This window comes from Macaca thibetana, chromosome 8, assembly GCF_024542745.1.
Source record: "Macaca thibetana thibetana isolate TM-01 chromosome 8, ASM2454274v1, whole genome shotgun sequence".
Taxonomy (NCBI): Eukaryota; Metazoa; Chordata; class Mammalia; order Primates; family Cercopithecidae; genus Macaca; species Macaca thibetana.
Window position 1 is genome coordinate 48,941,711 of NC_065585.1, and position 18,856 is coordinate 48,960,566.

The 18,856-nt window shown below is 43.1% G+C and overlaps 1 protein-coding gene across 1 annotated transcript in view; it reads left to right on the forward strand.

Annotated features, from left to right (window-relative positions):
- Positions 1-18,856, forward strand: part of CFAP418 (cilia and flagella associated protein 418) — a 1,191,950-nt gene that overhangs the window by 237,724 nt on the left and 935,370 nt on the right. The window lies entirely within an intron of this gene.

The window sequence follows — 18,856 nt, forward strand, 5'->3', positions numbered from 1 at the left end:
CAGGCTCTGCCACTTTAATCGTCTCAGAGCCAGGCAGCAGATGCGCATTCTCTACAGCACCGCAGCAGCTCTGGGACCATCCCCGGTCCCGCATTGTTCCCAGAGCTTCTGTTTGAAAGTGGCCCACTACCGGGACCAACAGGCAGCCTTCGGGTCCTTCTACTGGAAATGCATCATCTTTTTAAATCCGGTCACAGCCTGGGCAGGTTATGGAGAAAGCACGAGTTAAGCAAATGAAAACCACAAATAAGATCTCAGGGGGTGTCATTAAAGCTTTTGGTCCGCGGCTTTTTTTTTTTTTTCAGGAGTCTCGCTCTGTAGCCCAGGCTGGAGTGCAGTGGCTCGATCTTGGCTCACTGCAAGCTCCGCCTCCCGGGTTCATGCCATTCTCCTGCCTCAGCCTCCCGAATAGCTGGGACTACAGGCGCCCGCCACCACGCCCGGCTAAACTTTTTTTGTATTTTTAGTAAAGACGGGTTTTCACCGTGTTAGCCAGGATGGTCTCCATCTCCTGACCTCGTGATCTGCCTGCCTTGGCTTCCCAAAGTGATGGGATTACAGGCGTGAGCCACCGCGCCCGGCCAGGTCCGTGGCTTTTTTGTTTTGTATAAATAGATTGAGCTGATCATAAATGAGTCTCATGGGGCTGTAAAAACAGGTCTTATCAGGGCATTCACTTGGAAACACTGATAGCAGTTATGGTTTTGAAAATAACACATTCTTTAAAATCCGTGATTCATACTCTATTCATTTATCCAACATTCAATTAATTACTTATCAAACACTGGCTATTTGCCACTGTGTCCCAAATGTGCCCCATTGGGGGATGCATTTGGTGTGGTCCTTTGCCCTGGGACTGCTCTTGATCTTGCGGGAGATAAATACATGTCAAACGGAATTGCCGTGCTATAGGATGAGGGCTGGAATGCCAACCTTGCAATTGGAACATAGGAAGAGAACCAAGTCAGTATGAAACCTTAAAGGCACTCTTCTCCAATAATTCTGTACCTAGTCATTCATTCAACAGGTACTTATTACTCAGCATCTGGGTGTAATGTGTGAGGCCCTGAGCGCAGCAGTGCATAGAACAGACACTCTTCCTGCCCACATGGGGCTAACACTCCCTTCTTTCCTGTTGACGGGAAAGAAAGGCATTTTGGTTTCTCTTCTTTTCCAAATTCACAGAACCAAATAGGCGATATGTCTCTAAAGGAGGATCAGAAATATTTTTTCTTCCTAAGGGCTAGACTGATGGAGAAATGGAGGGAAGAGGAAGTGAATCCACGAAAGTTAAGTAGCAAGTTTCAGAAATTCAGCTTAAACAAATTTAAGCAGAAATTGGGATTTATTGGAATGACATTTGGTATGGTATACAGAATGGAAAGATATCTGAACATCCCAGCTTCAAGGGGTTGATCTGGGGATGTTAAAGGCTGGAAGCAACTTTTTTTTTTTTTAGACGGAGTCTCGCTCTGTCGCCCAGGCTGGAGTGCAGTGGCGCCATCTCCGCTCACTGCAAGCCTCCTTCCGGGTTCACGCCATTTTCCTGCCTCAGCCTCCCGCCACCATGCCAGGCTAATTTTTTTTTTTTTTTTTTTTTTTTTTTTTTTTTTTTTTTTTTGTATTTTCAGCAGAGACAGGGTTTCACAGTGTTAGCCAGGGTGGTCTCAATCTCCTGACCTCGTGATCCACCCGCCTCAGCCTCCCAAGGTGCTGGGATTACAGACTTGAGTCAACGCTCCCAGCCCCGGAAGCAACTTCTGTATTAGTCGAGACTCTTTGGGTCACAAGTGATAGAAAGTCAACTAAAACTAGCTTAGGCCAAAAAGGGCAGGGATGAATCTTAGATGAACAGAGCTAGGGACTCCGTGCCATCAAGACTCTCCTCTTACCTTAACCTTTCCGAGAGGCGGCCCCCATTCTCTCTGACGGAACACCAGCTTTCTCTGAGGGGCTTCAGTCAAGGTTGCTGTTAGCTCTTTGTTGACTTTTGTCAACTGTGTCACTAGAGAGAAAAAGGACCATCTTCCCCAACTCCATTTAGAAAAATCTTGGCAAAGGGTTCTGATTGGCTCAGCACCTGTCTTTCTCCAAACCTAGACCAATCACAGGGGCTGGAGGGTAGGTAGAATACTAATGACCAGGCCAGCCTGGATCCTGGTCCTGGTCCTCACTCCCTATATAGGGCTGGGGTGGGAGGTGCTGGGGTTGGGGCAAGAGGGACTTTCCACAAAGATGAAGGTCTGGTCACCTAAAGAAGGGGTAAAAAGCATTGAATCAACAAAATAGCAGCAAGGTTGGGGAGGGAATTGTCAAAATTTACCAATGATTATTAAGTGCTGGATGCAAGCATTATATCTCACACATCTTAACATTTGCAATTGAACCCAAAATGTACCTTATTAAGAATTTCTTCCCCAAAGGTCTAAGGTGGGCTTTAGTTGGTCCTACAGAAAGAAGGAGAACAACAGTAAAGACTTTAATGGGGAAATCCATTTATAAATACATGTTTAGTCTAAAAGGCAGTGTGATGAGAGAATTTAATTTTAAAATTTTATTATGACTATGTTTGGTTCAGAAAGAGAACTTGTATATGGCTTCTTGAGAGCTATCACTGGGGAACATCTCTTCCTTTTCAGGGGAGAGTCCTTGGAGAGTATTCTCAGATATGTAAATGTAAGTAGACATTGGCTACTTACTTATTGACTTGGGTGGCAGGTGCAATAGGATTGTATGAGGCCAAGGAAGGATGCTTTTTCTGGTACTCCTTAATACGCAAATCTAGCAGTTTGGTAGGCAGATGGGAACCTAGGCATAGGAGTAAAGGAGTTTGCTAGGAAGAAAAGAACTCAGGACTCACCACCCTTCCTTTCTGATGAGAACTTTTCCGATGGGCTGAGATGGTCTCAACAAAAGTCCACGTGCAGAAAGGACCCCAAAGGCCCTTGAAGAGCACTCACATGCAGGAAAGAGGGAGTATCATTTAGTCTAGTCCAATGTATATTTGAGCCTGGAAGGCAGCCTTGACCCTGACATCCTGTAAGAAAGGGCAGAGTTGGGAACCCCTGAGCACAAACATAAAAGCTTCACATCAGAGACCCCAAGGGTAGAGCATCCTTGGATGAGAGTAAAATACAGGAGGGAGGAGGAAAGACTGACTCCTTTAGACTCAATAAATCTCTGAGGCTCTTGAATCATTTAAGTGAGTGGCAAAGAGGTAAAAGTAGGGAACCAACGAAATTGGCTATTCTGTTAAAATGGACAAGTGGGAGCTCAAATGATTACCTGAATATTTAAAAGAGATGAAGTCTTATTTGGATATCAGACTGATTAAACAGTTCATACCAGAAACATTGGAATGAGTAAAATTTTGAAAACTCACAATAAAAAAGATCTTCAAGGTCAGTGCAATGGCTCATCTGATAATCCCAGCACTTTTGGAGGCCGAGGCTGGAGGATGGCTTGAGCCCCGGGCTTTGAGACCAGCCTGGACAGCACAGGGAGACTCTATCCCTACAAAAAAATAGAAAAATGAGCCAGCTGTGGTTGGCACACCCCTGTGGTCCTAGCTACTCGGGAGGCTGAGGGGAGAGGATAGATTGGGCCCAGGAAGTCAAGGCTGCAGTGAGTTATGATCATGCCACTCCACCCTGGGTGGCAAAGTGAGACCTTTCTCAAAAAAAAAAAAAATTCATACTTCACCTAAGATTTGGAGCATGAACTTTGGAAACAATTATTTTTCAAGAATAAGATTGCTAATACAGAACCTAGAGCATTGCCTCTAGGGACTTTTAATGCCATGTTATCCTAACACAACTATTGTGGAAAAACTGTTGTTACCTGTTCGATTATCTCCTTATGGACCACAAGTAATAAAATAGACAATAAAGTTTGAACAAACTCTTCTAATCCTTACTCTAAAATATCTACAGGACAAGTCAAGAATAGATGCAGAGAAAACAGAGAAAATGGAACATCTATCCAGGCATTCTGCTTAGGTAAGTATATATGTATATTGGAGCATGTTGTCTTGTCCAGTTCTCACTTTTTGCCTTGATGGAATCAGGTCAGCCAAATGTTGAAATGTACACTTAACCAATTTAGCTAAAGGCTTATAGACTCAGCCAAAACTGTTGTTTCGGGGGTTTTTCCTTAGCCATGATGAAGTTACCCATGTGATTTACATTTAACTTCATACAAGAGGTGTGGCCAGGCTGGCAATGTGCTAGCTAGCACATTGGGCTAGATAGCAAATATCATTAACAACAACAATAACAAATGCTGCATTGAAGAGTCCTGGAAGTATAAGCACATATTTTCTTGCTCAGAAAATTCTTTCAACATGCTTGGTTTTTATGAACTCTAAATGTCACATATTTAATAAATCAGTTTCTCAGTTAAGAAAGTTTATTAAATATCCATAGTAGTGAGAAGAGGAAAAACACTGTTAGAAACAAAACTTTAGAGAATCTGACTAGATCTGTTTCTGCTTTTAAAGATTGGGCAGCATATTTCATATCAGGGTAAGGGTGCCTTCCCAAGAATTTAATCTGATTCAGAGAAAAAAGGAGCTTTTGATTTCAGTGTATTTACAGGCTTCTATATATAATGACTGGAGACTGGCCATCATGGTTGAGTCTATTGTTGGTTGGCTCATTGCAATGGGCTTTGTGTCTCTTGGGTACCAATAGAAGAAGAAATGGGAAGCTTATTTCATTTATGTAATAAAGAAACAAGATTTTGAGATGTCCTGGGCAGTCTGTGAAGAAAGGAGGGGGTAGGAAAACTGGGCAGAGATGATGGGGATGGCAATCGGAGATGACTTCTGAGAAGGTCACAGAGGTGACCCAAATGAGGATGGCTTAAGAACAAAGACATCTAGGCCAGGTGCGGTGGCTCACACCTGTAATTCCAGCACTTCGAGAGGCCAAGGAGGGCGGATCACCTGAGGTCAGGAGTTTGAGATCAGCCTGGCCAACATGGTGAAGCCCTGTCTCTACTAAAAATACAAAAAATTAGTGGGGCGTGGTGGCGGGCACCTGTAATCCCAGCTACTCAGGAGGCTGAGGCAGGAGAATCACTTGAACCCCAGAGGTGGAGGTTGTAGTGAGCTGAGATCCCGCCCTTGCACTCCAGCCTGGTGACAGAGCGAGACTCCATCTCCATCTCAGAAAGAAAGAAAGAAAGAAAGAAAAGAAAGAAAGAAAGAAAGAAAGAAAGAAAGAAAGAAAGAAAGAAAGAAAGAAAGAAAGAAAGAAAGAAAGAAAGAAAGAAAGAAAGAAAGAAAGAAAAGAAAAGACATCTGGCCGGGCGCGGAGGCTCACACCTGTAATCCCAGCACTTTGGAAGGCCGAGGCAGGCAGATCACGAAGTCAGGAGATCGAGACCATCCTGGCTAACATGGTGAAACCCCGTCTCTACTAAAAAATACAAAAAATTAATCAGGCGTGGTGACGGGCACCTGTAGTCCCAGCTACTCAGGAGGCTGAGGCAGGAGAATGGTGTGAATCCGGGAGGCGGAGCTTGCAGTGAGCCTAGATGGAGCCACTGCACTCCAGCCTGGGTGACAGTGCAAGACTCCGCCTCAAAGAAAAAAAAAAAAAATCTAATGTTGGATTTTGAGTCATCTGCTGGGCTTCCACCTTCAGTAGCTGCCTGACACAGGTGGCATTCTTGTGTACTGTGGGGAGCCAGAGGCGAAAACAATGACAACTGCATTCAAGGCAAGATTGCAAGAAGAGATGGTCATAGAAGGACAGAAGAAAGTGAAAATTCAGCATAAGTTTGGAATAAGAGGAAACTGGGAGAAACATCATCTTCCAAGAATCCCCAGAAATACCAAGGACAGAAAGAATACTAGTTTTCCCACTTATGTGGGATAGAAGCTGCAGACCCTTTAAAGTGAAAGATTAAAGAAATATTGAGGTGGCAAGATTGACCGGCACCCACACATGTTTGGCCCTTGAGTCATGATACTCTCAGGCACGCTGCTAGCGTTTTCCCATAGGCTTTTAAATTTATCAACTACCTGGCTCAAAAGCATGTTAGTGTACCCTGAGGCTAACTGGTCTGGATTGAGTTTTTCTAAACCAGTAAGTTTCAAGAACAGTGATTTGATGGGGGCAGGAGAAGAGGACAAGAAATAACCAGGTTAAGTTTGCTGTCTGTGTATTTTAGTTTTATAAAAGAGAGTCTCAAACGAAAAAAAAAAATCACATTGAACAGTTGCCATGAGGATCTCCTTCAGTTCTTTGTGGGAGGGAATGGCAGCTTGAATTAACTGGCCTCAGTTATTGGTTTTCTTTCATCTCCAGCCATTTTATAAGAAAGATAACCACAGGACTGTAGTAATTATAGAGTCATCAGAGTGATTTGCCAGAGGTAAACCTAGCTGGTGGAGTACTAGGGATTCTGTAAACATTTTGTCAGTTTGCACATTTTGCAGACAACTTTTAAGGAAACATCAGTTTGTTTAACGGGCTTCCTCGGGTGAGCTCTGTCCTCAGAGACAGTGACTCTAGCTTTTAATCCCTCTTTCGTTTAAGCTGATGCTGTTAATATTTTTCAGCCATCAATCATGTGGCCAGTGCACCCTGTCCTTGTGGAAATTTGGAGGCTATGGTCAGGGCTCTGACCTGGCCAGCCAGCCACAGTAATCGTTTCCTAGAAAATGGTAGCGATGAGCAGCCTCTGCCTGCAGATACACTTTTCCCTCACTCCTCCTTTCTCCTGGCTTTTTTGCCTGGAATGTAAGGTGGCTGAAGCAGATGAGTATCCTGGGGAGGATAAATATAAAAGGCCATTGTTGATGAAACCATTTATTCCAAAGGAATTAAGAAGGTTATTCCTCACAAATTTTCTAGCTATATATCTAACCATGCTAAAAAGTGTTAGAGAACAATTCTAAAGAAATGTTTTTCAAAAAAAAAAATTAACCACATTTCTAGTAAGAATTTTATGGACAACCCACAACATACACACACACACACACACACACACACACACACACCACTCAAACAAATTTTCGAAAAGAACACTTGTATTATGTTCAAGGTATTCTGATTCATTCCATTCCATTCCATTCCACTCCACTCCATTCCATTCCATTTCATTCCACTCTATGCCATTCCACTCCATTCCATTTCATTCTACTCCACGCCATTCCTTTCCATTCCATTCCATGCCATTCCATTCTGTTCTTTCTGTTCTGTTTTCTTCTATTCCATTCTTTCACTTCAAAAAAAAATTTGTGGTCATTATTCGTTACTCTGATATAATAACCCACTACTATGTCACAACCCACAGTTTGCGAAAAACTGCAATCTAGAGCATTTGGCATTGCGTCACCACATTGAAATTGTCCATTTGTTTTCAATCCAGCATGCCTGGACAGTGATTAGAAGGCATCAGTTGTAAGCTCTGCTCTCTGATCAGTACCCTCAATCTTTTTAAAAATCTATTTAGTCATCCTGCAAAAACTCATTGTGAACTTCATGAAGTTCATGAACACCCACCCTTTTATTACCTGGTTGAATGGTAGTCAGGAGACATGGCTTTTCAACCCAGCTCTGTCACTATGTGAGACTCTGCACAGAACCTAACCCTGAGTGTCATTCCTCTCATCTGTAAAATAATAATATTACTAACAGTAAGATGTTTCTATGTGCCAGTCAGTATTCAGAGTGTTTTACATGCATTAGTTCATTTTATCCTCACTGCAAACTTATGTGTTAGATGGCATGTTGACCTCACATTATAGAAGGGGTTAAGAACGGAAAAAATTCTGTAAGATGCCAAGGGTGTATAGCTTCAATGGTAGCAGCAGGATTTGTGCTTGGGTAGCCTGAACCATTATTCTACATTGTCTATTTTGAGTCAATTATACTGGGTGATCTCTTAGGCCTTTCTAATATCTGACTTTCTGTGATTCTTCTTGTCATGGTGGTTAGGAGTTTCTCAAAATGTAGTCTCACTAAATTTTCCTACCTATAGTTCTTTTGGGAGAGTTCTGTGCTACATGGCTCTAGAGAACTGTTACTTTAATAGGATAAAACCCCAACCATTGCTTCTTACTCTGGGAAGAGATGTATGTATGTTCAGAGGTGGTCAGAGAACATGGAAGGCAGAAAAGCCGATAAAATCACTCAAGGGGTTTATTTTTCTTCTTTATCTTTCAGATCCACATACACCCGTCCTGCAGGACACATCAGGAGCTAGGGCAGAGGGGGGTGCCATAAAACGTGCCTGTTACAGTTAGGTGCAGATGGTGGAGAGGAGGCAGGCAGGCCAGCCTTCCAGATGAGGCACATGTGTTTGCAGAACACAGGTGGCGAGAAAACACATGCAGACTTCGAAGGATCCACAACATCATGTGGCTCAATTGCCAGATCTCTGCTTAGAAATAAGGGGAGATGCAGTTAGGGCTAGAATGTATTGGCCACAGTAGATGCATTGGCTCATACCTGTAATCTCAGCTACTCAAGAGGTTGATGCAGGAAGATTACTTAAGGCAAGGAGTTTGAGACCAGCCTGGGCAACATAGCAAGACCCTGTCTCTAACAAACAAACAAACAAACAAAACCTAAAGCAGACCTTGAGTGCCAACAGAAGCCAAAATGCTTATGGAAGAGGCTTATAGTATTAATATTATAATTTCAGATATTATTAATTTATATTACACTCCTAAAATGATAGTCCTGGCAAGTTACATACTGGCCTAATATTGCTAAGATATGAGCTAACTTCTAAGAGAGGGTCAAACTGAATGCATGGCAGCCATATGAACCTTCAAAAAGTGCAGCAAGGGAATTGTAGTGTTGGCTACACTACACCCAACCATAAAAACACACCAATACAAGGAAGGAATCTGTATTTATTTGATGCCATATTTAAACAAATACCAAATAATAAAATCCTTATGGGACAGACAATGTTTAAAGAAAAAATTTTCCCCCTTTCAGGACCACTGTGGGAAAATAAATCTATCAAGGGCCACATTTAAATAAAAGGAAAAGTAGATTAGTTTCAACTGGTAGGAATTTTTTTAAAAGGAAAATATAAGGTTCAATTCATTTGGTCCTTCCATTAGGGTCAATGTGAATGGAAAGTTTTAAAATGTGCTTCAGTCCCAGATGTTAGCTAGTTAGAAGAGAAAGGATAGGAAGAGAGCTGGAATGAGGAAGAGAAAAAGTAAAGGCTGGGAGAAAGAGGAGGAGGCGGGAATGAAAAGAGGGAGGAAGACGGAGAGAAACCAGGAGTGGAGAGGAAGACAGCTAGTCTCTAAGGAGAGATACGCCCCCCCCCCCCCCCCCCCCCCCCCCCCCCCCCCCCCCCCCCCCCCCCCCCCCCCCCCCCCCCCCCCCCCCCCCACACCCCCCCCCCCCCCCCCCCCCCCCCCCCCCCCCCCCCCCCCCCCCCCCCCCCCCCCCCCCCCCCCCCCCCCCCCCCCCCCCCCCCCCCCCCCCCCCCCCCCCCCCCCCCCCCCCCCCCCCCCCTCCCCCCCCCCCCCCCCCCCCCCCCCCCCCCCCCCCCCCCCCCCCCCCCCCCCCCCCCCCCCCCCCCCCCCCCCCCCCCCCCCCCCCCCCCCCCCCCCCCCCCCCCCCCCCCCCCCCCCCCCCCCCCCCCCCCCCCCCCCCCCCCCCCCCCCCCCCCCCCCCCCCCTCCCCCCCACCCCCCCCCCCAGAAATCCCCCCCCCCCCCCCCCCCCCCCCCCCCCCCCCCCCCCCCCCCCCCCCCCCCCCCCCCCCCCCCCCCCCCCCCCCCCCCCCCCCCCCCCCCCCCCCCCAAGAGAGCAAATGATGAGAGAGGCCCTGCTGGATTGGAAAGTCTCAGGGAGCTAGGGAAGGGAAAATAACAGGAGGCCAACTCCTAACTCACCCCTTTTTATTTTCTTTAAATTGCTAATGGGTGGATTCACCACTGTTCCTGCCACTCTGTTCTTTAATATTAAAATGGTAGCATTCTCAATAATTATAAATGCACTAACCTCCACCTCTGTGACTTTTTTCTACAGTGAGAATGTGTAGAGGTGAACCCATGGCTTTATCTGAAATCTGTCTAGATTAGGTTGCACAACTTCCTTTATAGGAGGGCAGCACTTTGAACAAATAAAGTCTTGTTGAAACACCTAAAGCAGCCAGAATTATTCAGACAGAAAAGGAAAAATTGGTCATGAGTTCATAATAGTCTTCAAGTAAGCAAATTGCTCTATATGGATTATAATTCCTGTTGTCCTTGCTGTGCAGGAGATAGAGGACAAGAGAAAGTGAAGGTCAATTGATGTCAACACAGATACTTAAATAGATGATACAGATTGATAACTATGTCATGTGTGCCTCACCCAGTGGCGTATACCTAACAGCATTTAAAGTATGTAAATACCTGTATTTGACACCTGTAAATATCAAGTACCTGAATATCTCTACATCATGCTTACCCAGCTCAGAGGGGAATATCTAAAAATATGCAAAGCATGAAAATTATCTTCACAGTCCTCAAATTTTTTGGAAAGGACGGACATTCAAATGGATACTATTTGGAGAACAGTACAGGAAAAAGTGCTGGTGTTCTAAAAAGAGTTCTGGATTCGTGACTGGGGGCTGGGACTCTCAACTTGATGAACTTCACAAGCTTCAGTAAGTCTCTTACCAGTTCCTACAGCCATAGTTCTTCATCTCTAAAAGAAAGGGCTGGACCGTGTGATTTGTATAGTCCTGTCCTGCCCTCACGAGCCATGATTGTAACATGTACACGGTAAATGTGGCAAGATTCCAAGAAAGGAATACAGCCACATAAACATATGGGACTGTCATTGTGCCTGGATCACCACCACCACCATTCAGGCATCATGATTTTTGACCTGAATACTTTTTTGGTATCAATAACATTTTGTTGAAACACATATATTTCTTGAAAACTTAAGCCTGGAATCAATTTACTCTTGGAGAGGTAGATACTAGGCATTAATTGACAGTCAAGAGAAAGACACACTGGGAACATGATGATTCTGGAAAGAGAAAGCAAAGAGGAAAAATATAAATTTTAACTATTTCAGAATTTTTCCTTCCTTGGAGGCCTGTTGAACATTGGAATGGGCACACCAGGAACTTATATAATCAATTTTTCATACGGTGCTTAAAAATCTCCATCACAGGGAAGGAGAGCATTAGGAGAAATACCTAACGTAGATGACAGGCTGATGGGTGCAGCAAACCACTATGGCACGTATATACCTATGTAACAAACCTGCACGTTCTGCACATGTATCCCCGAACTTAAAGTATAAAAATAAAAATAAAAATAAAAATAAAAATAAAAAATCCCCAGGCCGGGCGCGGTGGCTCACACCTGTAATCCCAGCACTTTGGGAGGACGAAGCGGGCAGATCACGAGGTCAGGAAATCGAGACCATCCTGGCTAACACGGCGAAAGCCCGTCTCTACTAAAAATACAAAAAATTAGCTGGGCGTGGTGGCGGCGCCTGTAGTCCCAGCTACTCAGGAGGCTGAGGCAGGAGAATGGCGTGAACCCGGGAGGCGGAGCTTGCAGTGAGCAGAGATCGCGCCACCGCACTCCAGCCTGGGCGACAGAGCGAGACTCTGTCTCAAAAAAAAAAAAAAAAAAAAAAAAAAAACCTCCTTCACATATTAGTCCTTTAATAAAATAGCTTAGCAAATTCTAATATTTACTGAAACAGTCTTATCTAAGGAAAAAATTAAAGTGAGAAATTCAGGATGGTTCACATGATACAGCTGGAGAGACAGAGTCAGGTTTTCATCTCAAAAGGACTAACAAAACATTCCCCTTGACATTTCTGTAAATACACAACAACAACAAAAAACACTCAGTTATGCTTATTCACAAAGTCTATGCAGTGAAATGAAAAAGCCAAAATTGTCAACAAAGCTGTCTAAAAAAGTTTTGTCTTTAAGCATATATTTTGCAAGTGGACTTTTTTGGAAAATTTTTATTAAATCTGTGTACTTTTTTTTGTGGTAAAATAGATACGACGTAAAGTTGACCATCTTACCCATTCTTAAAGTGTATAGTTCCGTGCCTTGGGTACATTTACCCTGTTGTGTAACCGTCAATTCTGTCCTCTTCAGAACTTTTTCATCTTCCCAAATTGAAACTTTGTACCCATTAAATATGAATTCCCCATTTCCTCCTCCCCCAGCCCCTGGCAACCACTATCCTACTTTCCATCTCTGTACTTTGTATTTAAGATCAACTTATTATAACTTGCAGCTGTGACATTTCATAATCTTAGCATTTGAGAAGAAAAGTCACAGAAAGGTTTTTTGAGAAAGGTAGGGTTTATCCTGACTTTTCAAACTCTTAAATCCCATACTTACTCATTTCAAAATAAAATTTCAACCATTTCTAAGACTTAAAGTATTTATTTAGTTAATTCTAAACAAATAGGCAACAAATTTGTGGGTTTTTTTTAATTCCTAGAAACAGACACATTGTAGTACTGTTTTTTAAAAAGCACATACAATTGTTACATCAATCATTTTTATTTGAGTAAGATATATTGAAACTACTCCGCACAGGCATATGCCCTAAATATTAACATAAAATATAGGAAATTTTAAAATTATCGAGAAAGCATTTGACACGTTTGATTGAAACTTAATTGCTCTTTTCCATTTCTCTCATGAGTAAAACCTGGTAAGTTAACTAATAGACAAGAGAGCAATAAACAACGGATACTGTTATCATTTTGCTAATACTATTTAGAGCTCTGAAGTAAAAATAGATTATGATAAATTGATAGTAAATGTGACATTCTCAGTGTATGTAAATAAACCTTGAATTTGAGAACCTCTGTTTTCCCAGAGCCCTAGTAAATACACTTTTAACAGAGATCTCATGTAAAGTAGCCATATGCTTATAATTATCCAAACATTGTAGATCCCCTGTGTGAAATTTCACATCTTTATTGCTTCTATTTTAATGTTTACAAAGTTGGTAGTTATTTTTCAAACCAAATCTGATCCTAAACAGGAAAGACAATTTCCTATATGATTGTTATTCTCTATGCAAGATTTGGCAAGGATCAAATCATTCCTAGAATTTAATCATCTTTACTCTCATAAGCACCCTAGACGCTCATTTGAGAAGGCACTTCGTCTGTTCAATTTAAGTATCCCAATACCTATTAGCTAACTGCAATGTGTTTTTAATCTAGAATATTTGGACAAGCATAAAACATGTCAAATCATTACAGAAGAAAAGTGTTGCCCCAAATTCACAGTGAAATAGAGTAAAAACCTTGCTGTGTCAAGCAAACAGCCATTTTAGAGAAGTCACTTAAAGAAAAAAAGAATTTTTAAGAGAATGTAAAAGCTAGTTAAACTAAAAATTTAAAGTGTAACTCCAAAAAAATCAAGATCGAGGACTACTAAAATTAACAAAGAATTCTTCAATATTTAAAAAATCTAAATAGTTGACTAATAAGCACCATATTTACTTATATCTGTGGTAAAAATTTACATACATTAATGTATAATCTGCACAAAAAAACTTAGAGGGATATACTTTCACCTCTATTTGAGGTGACAAAACTCACAGAAGGTTTTGAATTCACCTAGCTAGGAAGTGACAGAGCTGAGATCTGAACCCATGACTTGAAGCCCCTCATTTAACATCCATAGTGTATAAGAGATGTCTGCAGTCGACTTCATTCTGATGACGTTTCTGTCTTTCTTTCAGATTATAAACAGGCCCAATTCCACTTACTTTTAGAGATCAAGGCAGATTAGCCACATTTGGCCTGGTATGGCTGTAGGCAATTAAATACACCTGGTTCATATGGAGAATGAAAATTATTTGCTCATTCGGAATGAGAATCATTAATTTGAAAATAAAATGGCATAGTATGCATTTCCTTTACAGCTTTCCCTTTAAAATCAAAGCATTTCTTGAAGTTCTTGGCAGGTAACTCGCCCCTGTTTCATGGTGTAGGCCAGAGGTGCTCAAATCTTGGTGTTCATCAGAATTCCCTGAGGGCTTGTCAAAACACAGATTGCTGGGCCTTAGCACCAGAGTTTCTGACTCTGAATCCGGGTAAGGCCTAAGAATTGGCATTTCTTTTTTTTTAATTTTATTTTTTTATTTTTTTATTTTTGAGACAGAATCTTACTCTGTCGCCCAGGCTGGAGTGCAGTGGCACGATCTGGGCTCACTGCAAGCCCCGCCTCCCGGGTTCAGGCCATTCTCTGCCTTCCGAGTAGCTGGGACTACAGGCGCCCGCCACCACGCCCGGCTAATTTTTTGTATTTTTAGTAGAGACAGGGTTTCACCGTGTTAGCCAGGATGGTCTCGATCTCCTGACCTCGTGATCTGCCCACCTCAGCCTCCCAGAGTGCTGGGATTACAGGCACGAGCCACCGCCCCCGGCAAGAACTGGTATTTCTAACAAGTTTTCAGGTGATGCTGATACAGCTGCTCGAGGAGCCACACTTTGAGAACCACTGGTGTTGGCGAACTACAAGATGGTTGGACATCTATGTCCCCTGCAGTGGAACCAAAGAAAGGCAGTGACTGGGTTGCTTTGATTCCCCCAGTGAGTGTTGGTGCTTCTTTCAATATCCAGAACTAAAATGCCAATTCCTGCCCATCTCAGTGCTGTCATTCTGGTGGCATGCATGGGACCGACTGAATCTCTGATTTGCCTTTCACTGAGACCCCATTCAGCTGGTGGCGGGGGGAAGCCGAGACCCAGAGTATTCTGTCATCTGGTACAACTCATTTCATTTAACTTCTCTGTAAATTATTCTGCCAAGGAAACAAACAAACAAAAGAAATGGAATAGTCGGTCTCAATATAAATTAGGGAAAACAGAGGGTATTAATAGGGCTGGTACCTCCCAGTCTAAGAGATAAAGGGAAAGCTGTATTTTATGTTTATCCGTCACAGGTTTTTTTTTTTTTTTTTTTTTTTTTTTTTTTTTTTTTTTTTTTCCCCTCTTCTTCCACTTTCCTGAAGCAAACAGTCTTTACCTTTCCTCCTGCTGCTCAAGACTTCACACATTTTTCACCCTGACCACCCTTTGAGGAACACTGCCCAGTACTCTAAGCCAATAGCTTTCATTTTCTTTTCTTTTTCTGAGGGACTTTTTGCAGATGAAATTTGATGAAGCTGACAAAAAACAGACAAAAGCAGGACTGCTCAGGCTGAAGCAAGTGTGAGTAACTTGAGGTGCACCTGATTGGTTTCTTCCTTATTCTTCTTGCCAGAGGCTCTAGGAGTGCAAAGGAACAGAATTTAAAGCCCAGCCCTTTCTGTCCTCTTATAATCAAAATCCACCAGTCTTAAGTCTCATTACTTTTAGACCAAATAGCTGTCAGCTAGCCAGTCTTATCGGATTACTAGTTTATTTGGAAGAAGCTAATAGTGGTAGTAAAATAACTAGGAGGGATCCTACTAGATAATGTCTGTATTTCAACTGGGGTCTTATAAAGAAAGTATCTTAAAGAAGTGAAATTTTTGCAAAATTTTAGGTGCTAAGACATCTTTCTAGAGTATATTTCCAGAGCCCCTTAAAGCATGGTTACTTCACAGCTAGGTAGAGTCCATACCAAAGTCCAACATCCTCAGTCATTGTTATAAAAGTTGTCTTTGGAGTGACACCTGAATGAAAAATAAAATAATAAAAGATATAAACTCTTCTATTTATTTAAGAGAATCTTCTCTCCCTAGATTAATGTAAAATAACAATTTTAAAACAACACCAGCACCGATTTGAGATAAGAGGACAATTCTATTTGCTTTTGGTCCTGTATCTCTGGGTGGACAGATCTCTCATTTATGGATGTTTTGTTGCCAAATGATACACATACCTTAGGCATGACTCTATGATTTCTTAAAATTATGTTAATAGATGCCACTATGCCTTGCTCAACTTTGAAAGTGCCTGTAAACATGCTCCAGTCCAGTACTGTTTTGGTTCTCCACAGGTAACTCCCTCGGCGTCCACAGGGGGGCAGGAGATACCATACTGCACAGTTGTATGGCTTTCTATCTGTTGGTGTAGAAAAACCTAACCACTACCAGAATGCCACGGTGCCCACCTCAGACCTTCTCAAGAAACTTTCACCTTTCTAACATTTTTCACAGATAAAGTTGTTTAAGAAATTACTAGAAAATCTAAGATTAGACCAAACATTTAAATTCTGTAGCACTGGTTCAAAGACTCAAAATGTTCCTTGAAGATCTTAAAAGCAGATTTGGACTTGTAGTTTGCTCTTTGTATTTTTATTTTTCACACACGCACACACACACGCGCACACACACACACACACAGAGAGACAGACAGAGAGAGAGAGAGAAAGAGAGGTCGAGAGAAAGAGAGAGAGAACATGAGTGCAAAGGCTTTGGTGTGGTCTCAACATTGGGATGGATTCCTATCTGAAACTATCTGAAATATACCCACTGCAGAGGAAGAGATCGGACACTGTATGCTACTGTGGGTCATTGTCATGATATTTGAAATATATTTTTATAATACAGGAGAAGCATTCGTTTAGGGGTCAGAATGTTTTGGCTCCTAATCCTAGTTACACTTCTGACTAGTTTAAAACCTCGGGCTCTCTCCACTGAGTTTGTCTGCACCTCTCTTTCCTCGCCTGTAAAATGATCGCTGCAGCCCTTTCAGGCAAAGACCAGCCAGAACTTTTCTTGCAAAGACCCGAGGCTGATAGCAATGACGGAAGGTAATGTCAGCCCCAGGGGAATCCTGAAGGACAACAGACGACGACCTTTGTGGTCCCTGTTTCAGTGTCATTTACTGTTCCATGTGGCTCCATCTAGCATGCTGAGAGGTCCTAAACCACAGTAATAGGCTCATTACTTTGTTTCCTGTTTACTGATAACTTGTAGCAGATAATAATTGCTGTGGGCAAAATGAAGAGAGAACATAGAGTTGCCTCTGCAGGCAGGAAACATACAGTACTTATTGGATGGAGGGTCTGAAACTATAAAACTATGAAACATTGTTAACTAGGCACCATACTGATAGAAATTAAAATATTGATAACACAAACCACAAGTTTTGTTTCCTGAGGGAAGGGATGGAAATAGATCACAAGGAGGGTGCTTCCCCGGATGACACTTGAGAGGCAGACATACAGAGCAAGACACAGGGCAGGCCAAAAAAGAACACGTGCATCCCATGGGCGACAAGTAGGCAGAGGGAAAATGTTGCTTCTGCAAATGAGAAAGGAGGAGTTTTGAGTCTGTGGTTTTGCAGGGATGGCATTTGCAGGCCAGCAGAGGGGCAGTGAAGACCTGTATTGATAGGCATGGGGGAGAGACATTGAAGGCAGTGGACTTGGTTGTAAAACGTTAAGTGACAAGGGCGGAATCCATCGTAATATCTATCCCTGCATTGCAATAATATGAAAAGGATATGTGCATAACAAGTAAAGAAGGAGTGGAAGGGAACCCAAAAGGTAAAAACATTTGGATTTGTTGTAGTGGCAAGAATCTGAGAAATAATTTTTTCTTTCAGTTTCATCTCCTTTTATTTTATTTTTATGGTAAATATTAATAAGCCATTTTAAAGCACAGAGAGAAGAGGGAAGAAAATGTTACAGTTAAAGCACCTTCGAGTATAAGGTCTCGGAACTTGACAACCTTGAAACCAAAACTAGGGGACATAAGTAGAATTGGGATAGGGCCAGAAGGGGCATCCATGGAGACCCAAAGGAGAGCAGCCAAGCTCAATAGCCCAGTGGTTAAGAGGCCAGACTCTGGAGTAGTGTGACCCTGGACCTCAGTTTCCCTATCTGTAAAATAGGCATAATACAGCACTTATTTCAGGATTGCTGTGAAGATTAAGTAAAATAATATTGATGAAGGGCTTCAAACCATGACTGACACACAAGTTCTCTGTGGGTGCTTGCCATTACCTGGAGGAGGCCAGTGTCCATGGTGGAGGGCATATCCCAGACCTTAAGGAAGTGAAAGGAATGAGGGGAGCAGCAAAACCCCCTCCCCCTGCAGGCTGTCATGTGAGTGCTCCCTGCAGGACAGAAGAGGTGATGAAAAAGCAAAAGGAAGAAAGGGGAAGAAAGTGAGAGGGAGGAGATTAGAGAGACTGGGAGCACACACAGAAAGTAGCATGGCGGAGGAAGCAGCCACCTGAGATCAAGTGGAACCATAAAGAGAAGAAAAAAGCAAGAACTGAAATAGAGAAGTTGGGCCAGGAATGACTGTCTATGCTGTAGTGGGAAGAACCTTGGGCTTGGGGTGGGAGCCTGGATTCTGTCCCTTGCTGCATAATCTCTTGGCAGAGTGGCCTTGGAAAAGTCACTTGTCTCCACTGAGTCTTTTTTTTTTTTTTTTCCCATCCGTGAAGGTGAAAATAGTCAACGCCAACCTCACAAAGCTGTTGGCACGATTAAAGGAGGGTACTATATGGTTGGTGCCTGAGCACCCAATCAATACTCAGGGAAAGTCTTCTGTCCATAGCAGTCCAGGGCAGAGAACTGTGGCAGACAGAAGCAGCGCTAGGCTGCCTCGCCTTTCAGCGTGCAGGCCCAGGAATGAGCGAGGCAGTGGGCGGGGAAGACAGGCACGGGGAATCTGGGGACAGATAAAGGAAACTCGTGATGGGGCGAGGCTGGGCTGAAGAGAAACAGATTGGGGTAGAGCTGCAAAGGGAGGGGTCCACTGGAAGCGGGGGGAGGCCGGGAAGAGAGAGGGTGGGAAGACAGTGTGAGATGGGAGGGCAGTGTGAGAAGAAAAGCAGGCTGGGGAAAGAGGGATTGGAATGCAGAAGGAACTTGGGGAAGGAGGAAGTCCTGCAGGCGGGAGGGAAAGAAGAGAGGGAAAATGGGGATGCAGTGGA